Source organism: Lactuca sativa, chromosome 7 (genome assembly GCF_002870075.4).
Source record: "Lactuca sativa cultivar Salinas chromosome 7, Lsat_Salinas_v11, whole genome shotgun sequence".
NCBI classification, from domain to species: Eukaryota; Viridiplantae; Streptophyta; class Magnoliopsida; order Asterales; family Asteraceae; genus Lactuca; species Lactuca sativa.
Genome location: NC_056629.2, coordinates 162,690,821 through 162,698,277, shown reverse-complemented (window position 1 = coordinate 162,698,277; position 7,457 = coordinate 162,690,821). Strand labels below are relative to the sequence as shown.

The following is a 7,457-nucleotide window of genomic DNA, read 5'->3' as shown; positions in this document are numbered from 1 at the left end:
TTTAAATTTTTTTACAAATTTGGTCCAAAATTTACCCTTTTTGCCCAAATTTTAGAATTTTATTATCAATTCATCATAACTTTAGTTATTTTTACAACTTTTTTTTTCTCAAAAATTTGTTTCTAATATGTTTTTTCTTCATAAACTCATATTTATACAAAAAAAACATATTTTCACATAAAAATCTTATTTTTCTATATAAAAACTTTTTTTAAAAAGGTTTTTGTAAATAAAATATCTAGTTATAAAAATAAGTTTGGATTATTTGTGTGATATCTCTTAAAAAATCAATTAAGAAATTAAAAATAACCCTAAATTATAAAAACATGTTTGGATTATTTGTTCTTTAATCACATTTATATGAAAGTTTAAACAAGTTACATTATATATGAAAGTTAAAAAATATATAATATAATAATATTATATTTTATTTGTAAGAATTCTTTTAAGAAAAAAGTTCAAATCATAACTTTGATATATTTTTTATAACTTTTTAATAAATATATTATCTAAATAAAACATATACATTCATGACATGTGTCTGATCTAGGTTGTATTTTTTATTGCCAATCAACCTTTTCTTAGTTATAATCTTGTATTTCCTTTATTTTTTAATGTGTGTTATATGGAATATCGGTTGTAATTTATTATCGATAAACATTTTTTAAGTGAGTGAGAAATGACCAAAAATACAATAGCAACATAAATATATAAAATATTATAACTATCAATAACACAATAGAATACTTTAACTAAAGTTCTAAAGAGTTTACACATGAATTTGGTTAAAAAAAAATTACTCAAACACCTAAAACATGCTTGAGTTGAGTTTCACAAGGAAACTATCACAACCTACTCAAAAACATGATATCAAAATTTTTTAATAAAATGGTTTTTTTTCTATGAACTACAATTAAGAACTGGCATCATTTGTCCTATAAATGTGATTAAAGAACAAATAAATAATATTAAAATGAGTGTAACTAGTTTTTGACAAACTATAATTTGATAGTATAATTTAGGGTTATTTTTAATTTCTTAATTGATTTTTTAAGAGAAACACAAATAATCCAAACCTATTTTTATAAATAGATATTTCATATACAAAGACTTTTTAAAAAAAGTTTTTATATAGAAAAAATATGACTTTTATGTGAAAATATGTTTTTTTTTATGAATATGAGTTTATAAAGAAAAAACATATTAGAAACAAATTTTTGAGAAAAAAAAAGTTGTAAAAAAGTAAATTATGATGAATTCATAATAAAATTCTAAAATTTGGGCAAAAAGGGTAAATTTTTGACCAAATTTGTAAAAAAAAAATTAAAATCTAGGCCAAAAGTGTAAATTTTGGACCGAATTTGTAATAAATTTTGAAATTCTAGGCCAAAAATATAAATTTTGAAAGTTGGATTACCTGTTGACCGGGTCAAAGGGTTAAATTGAATACGATTACCGGTATTTGAGACTTAATTGAATAAAAAAAATATATAATGACTAAATCGATTATGATGTCAATATGTATGAACTTTATTGTAGTTTTTCCTAATTTCAAATGACAAACTAACAGTTAGTTTGTAGGTTTTAAATTTTGACCATAATAATTTTTTATATTTGTAGTTTTGATCTTAGAGTTTTTGGGTTTTAAACTTTGGCCACAACAATTTTCTATATTTGTAATTTTGAACCTTAAGGCTTTTGAGATTCAAAGTTTGGCCACAAGAATTCCATATATTGACATGTTTCATCCATATATTTTCGTATATTGCCATGGTTCTTTCTATATTTTTTGGATTTCACACTTTGACCACATGAAATTTGTCTTTTTATAAAGACGTAATAAATAGTTTATGACATACATGACTCACACTTGACAATAGATATTTTTAAAACATAATTTTAATTTATTATAAGACTCCTACTTGATGAAATGAAATATTAGTTTTGATTGTTGTCATTAAAACGTGTTGTCATATATGTACATTTTTAGGTATCCTATCGTATAGACATAAAATACAATTTATTGGTATTATATCTTTTAATTAGTATATTTTAGGTTTCGTAGTATTTAGTTAATGGCCTTATATTTATTTTAATTTTTAAGTCTTCAAACTTTTAATTAATGTACTTTTAGTTTGGTAGTTTTAATTAATATTTTTTATTAATTATATCTTTATATTTTATATAATATCAAATTTATCTAAATTTTTTGAAAATAAATTAATAAATGGTTGTGGCGATCTATTAATATTAAACTATGTAAAGTTGAATTCATTTTTGGGAAAATAATAGAGTTTAAATGATAGTATAATGTTTATTTGACAACATATTAAACTCTTATATAGATGGTTAAATTACACAAGTCGTCCATCGTGTACATGCCAGAAAGCGTGTTTAGTCTTTATTTTCAAAAATTAACTTGGACCGTCCCTCGTTTGTTCAAAACTTGCACATTTCATCCCTCATGACATAAAAAGACCGTTTTGCCCTTATTTATCTATTTTTTTTAATTTATCTAGTTATTAATCCATTAAGAAAACTATCTATTAAATTCATGGTATTTGGCTATTAGATAATCATATCTGACGACCACCACCACCATAAGCCTCCGACAACCACCACTAACCTCTGGCTACCATCACCGTTAAATTTGTCACCGGAGAAAGCAGAATCCATGTTCTAATCCAGAAAAAATTCTAACACAAAAATCCATTCAAGACATCAAATCCATTTATGAAATTAAATCCAAAAATTACTTAAATAAACTAACACACATACATAAATAGAAAAAAAATCTGATTATATCTCCGTATGAATATGTTGAAGAACCTCTCGTATGGAAAAAAAAAAAACTTCTAATGCAAGTTCGATTTCCTTTGAGTTGAAACCTAATCAATTGGATATTGCTTTGATTTCTTCTAAACATTTGATATAGGGTGCAATCGTGGGAAAAAACGAATGAGAAGGAGGTTGGAGTTTGGTTTGAAACAACCAAGGCGGTGACGAGACTTTGTGTTTGGCCGTCGGAAGTCAGTTTTAGAAATCGCTGGTTGTCGTGCTCGCTGGATGGTCTGGTGGATCAATCAGGGGCAGTTGGTGGTGGTTGAGAGGTCTTTGGCGGTTGAGTAGGGTTACAGATCTGAACTTATCATGCAAATCGGCGACGACTAAACCCTAGTCTCCTCTAATTACTCCGGCGAGAGGGTATCGATTTTGCACTCCAATTGTCTTCTCGTCTCCTAACCCATCCCACTTTAGTATGTTTTGGGTTACTCTTTTATCTTCGATCAGTAACAATAGCGTGAAGGTTTAGAAGTGAAGGGGTGGATGGGTTGGAGAAGATGAGAGTAGGTATTGAAGAAGAATGGGGAGAGAGAGAGAGAGAGAGAGAGAGAGAGATCAGAGGGGGTAGTGGTATTTTCCACTGTAACTGAAAGAGATAGAGATTATAGAGAGTTGTTTTTTTTATCTTCTTTATTAATTGATAAATAATAATAAATAATATTAGAGTAATTAAAAAATAAAATATCCAAGGACATTATTGTCATTTCAAATGAGGAATGGACTACATTTGCAAGAAAAAAGCATATCAGGGACGAAGTGTGCAAGTTTTACGCAAACGAGGGACGGTCCGAGTTAATTTTTGAAAATAGGGACCGAACATGCTTTTTGGCATGTTGACGAGGGACGATTGGTGTAATTTACCCTATATAAATCAATACATAGTGGATGCTCTAGTTTTGTTTTGGTGTTTGTGGGTATAGGTTCAAGAGTGGTGGGCATGTGGTGAGTTGGGCGAGTAATGTTTGGAACATTAAGTCGCTCTACTAGTTATCTACTTCAAAACATCTAGTAATATATATATATATATATATATATATATATATATATATATATATATATATATATATATATATATATATATATATACACACGTGTTGTGCACTTCAATTTTAGTATTTCTTATAACATTATTGGACTTGTATCCTATTGTAGTCAAAGTGACTAAGAATGGTGGTGTTCTCATCGTTTGAATCAGGTAAGCTATGCTTGTGTTTGTGACAGGTGTTTCACAAATCATAAGGTCAAGGGGGATCATGGGATTATCCCCATTGGTTGTAAGGGGTGTAATTGCTTTCTTCCTTGTTTGTCTCTAATTATAAGTTTTAGGATAATGGTTGTTAGTAATAACGTCCATCGTGGATGACACCAATCATGCAACCAAGTCCAGAGAACGATTTTAGATTCAACGTGGGTTCCTTTTAAAGTTGATAACAGTGCCTTTAAAACATGACCTCACAAAGTAAAGACATGGGTTAACCGTTCTTAGGGGTGAACCCAAGATATGCTCTGACGCCAAGTAACAATTGAGAATATTTAAGAGAGTATGAATAAGAGTAAGGATAAATAGTGGAGAGTGAGATGTGTCTTACTAAATCATTTTTAGGGTAGTATTTATATTGTTGGTAACTTGACATATGGGATACATATCGTCCTTTTCTTTGGAAAAATGATGTAGTATGTAGGATATACCTTTAACAAGTTTGTTAGTTTTTCCGTTTAAGAAGGTCAGTGAGGAATGTTTCGTTGTTGGTTGTGTGGTTCCTGGTGAATGTTGGTTATTGTGCATATTTGACAAAGATTTTGGCGTTATGCCTTTGTCCTAATTGCTTTTCATATTCCCTCTAGGTTGCCATGAAAAAAGTATGGTTGGTTAATAAGATATACTCAAGTTTCTAAAAAGTGTGCCATGGCCAGGAGGAGTGGATATGCTATCTTGAAAGCATGCATAGCATAAGTGTTAGGTGTGGTGTCCGAAAAGGCTTCGTTAGATGTGCATTTATGCATATTGTTTTTTTCCTGATCAAACATTAAACCATTGTGTTTTTGTTAACTTTTTTTATATTAGATTTTGATATAACACTTATAAAAACATGATATATTATATATATATATATATATATATATATATATATATATATATATATATATATATATATATATATAATTGTCACCTTAAATTAGGCTTTGAGAATGTTTATATCGTGTAAAGCTTAAGATTTGACATTGACGTCATGCCACGACTCACACCATCTTACATATACTGCTAATAACATCTTGTTTAATATGTAGCCTACGAAAATATTTTCTTTTCAACTAAAATAATAAATAACTATTAAGTAACACACAATAACCAACATTTAAAAATTATTGTTATTTATTTATTTTTTTTCTAAACCCCAAGCCATTAATATCTTTTTGAAAATTGTGGACTAATTTTGTTAATATCTTGTAAGTTTTTGTTAAAAATAACATAATTTTTAAACCTTTTCTAAAGTAGAAAATTTATGAATATTATACAATAACTAGAAAGTTTCCCATGCTTTGCATGGGATGGAGGGTGGTCGATTTGATTTTCGCATTTTAATGAAAACATGATTCATAAATATACCAAACATCAAGGAAAAAACTTGTAATCTAATTGAAAGCGGTAACTATATTCATAATTTTGCAGTTAAATCTGACAAAGTGAATGAGAATGAATTATAGATATATGCTCCACAATGTATTAAAGTGATACTATAGCATTGCTTTGTACAAAATGTGCTTATAATGCATGCATTGCAAATAGCAGCCACCAGGTTTTTTACATGAGAAATTTATGGGTGCCATACATGGGAATAACCATCAGGTACCTGTCGCATATTACAAAAGAAAATTTCATGAGGAGCGAAAGGAGAAAATAATATTAATCAATTAATAGTCGAACTATAGAAAATAAAATGCATTCTCTCTTTGCAGCAACCTGATGCCTCTCTCAAAATAGCACCAAAGGAAATAGTAGTCGGTGGATCGGCATAGTTGAACATGTAACACGTTATAAATGGTGTGTTATTATACCATAATGTTATGAAATGAACCTTTCTGTTCCTTCCCGGATTCTATGAATCCAAAGTATCATGGACTTGCAGAATAAAACCTCATCATCATCTCCTTTTCTCGACATGCTTTCTCCATCCAGCTGATCTCCTTTCCCAAGAGATCCCTCCATATTTCGTCTTCAGTAGACTTGACATCTTGTAAAAAGATATATAATCTCAGATACATAGTAGAAAACAAACTAATAGCGCAAATGACGTTATATAAATCAACATTATATCAACTAAGGACAATTATATCAATAAAAACAATTTTAGAAAATAGTTTCAGCCTTGAGAGAAGTAAATTGAGACCCAATTGGGTGGAGACATAAAGGGAACAATAAAGAATTCCTCCATGTAAATAAGGTGATCAATTTAGGAGTAATGGCAATAAAATTATTATTTTGGAGAACCTATTCAAGACATTGCAGTACACCGGAACAATATGAGCCAAATTTTTTTAGAGGGTTGAAAAGCTTATTTAGAATATATCAACAACGAAACATATGAATCATAAAATAGAATAATTCCTAAAGCCGAAGAAAAAGTACACATGTAAACGTTTGAAGGGATTGTAATGGTTTCTAACCTTTTGTATTATTGATCTTCAATTTCATCATTGTTTCTAACCTTCTATAACAAATATGGGTAATAGAGTCTGACCAACTTCTCTTCCCATAGTCGCGATCATGCTTTTGTAAAAGAATAGAATTTGTTCAATTTCGTTGAAATACAAAACAAATCGACACCTTAGAAAAACCCAGATAGCCTCATATTTGAAAGACTATAGATGAATCAACTTTGTAAAGGTTTAAGGAGGGAAAAAATGACCACCTTTCGCTGCCTTCTATGTCCAATATCTGATGGTGGTGGCGAGAAGGTATCTGCCTTGCGACTTGTTTTCCATCGATTGAATACAAAAGGAGACGGGACTGAAAACCATTCAAACAAACATAGCTTTTGATTTAGTTCATGAATACAAAGCAAAAATCATTAATCATAATACTTACTCAAACTCTAGCAATCAGATCCTGACAACAACAATTGAGGTAATCCCAAAATCGGAAAATCCAAATCCAGAAGAAAATCCAGTCGAGGTGTTGCATCACTAGAAAGCCCCGTCCTAGGAATTATTGGCATTGAATGTATCCGACATCGAAGCAGGACTCGTCGGCTGTGGATGTCGCTGACTTCTGTAATGGTGGAGGCAGACTCATCGGAGTGTTATGTGGTGGAGGCGGACTCGGCGGCGTCGGCTATGGCGGAATCGAAGAAGCGAACTAAGCGATCGATCGACTGCACTCTCCGGTGGTATCATAGAGGAACCGAGAACTTAGAACTCCCATGAGTTCAATTTTTAGCCTCTTTGTGTCAATTTCTTTCAAAAGAAAGAGAGGAGAAGGTTTGGAGAAGCCTAGGGAGCGGTGGGAAGAAGAAACTTGATTGCCGACATTCCAAGCGGTTGAAAGTTATGTGGATTGAGAAAATGCGGTGGATGAGAGTTTAAAGTAACTTAGGTGGAGGGAAGTAACTAGA

At 30.4% G+C, this 7,457-nt stretch overlaps 1 long non-coding RNA gene across 3 annotated transcripts; it reads right to left on the bottom strand.

Annotated features, from left to right (window-relative positions):
• Window positions 1–5,479: 5,479 nt before the first annotated feature.
• Window positions 5,480–7,457, bottom strand: LOC111895739 (uncharacterized). 3 transcript variants are annotated; one of them, XR_006184692.1, is made up of 4 exons: window positions 6,932–7,457; window positions 6,511–6,853; window positions 5,807–6,077; window positions 5,480–5,696 (listed from the first exon to the last, which is right to left on the bottom strand). It is a non-coding gene; the product is annotated as an uncharacterized LOC111895739 (long non-coding RNA). The 3 variants fall into 3 exon arrangements; XR_002851664.2 differs by having other exon boundaries at window positions 5,480–6,077; window positions 6,511–6,613; window positions 6,756–6,853; XR_006184691.1 differs by having other exon boundaries at window positions 5,480–6,077.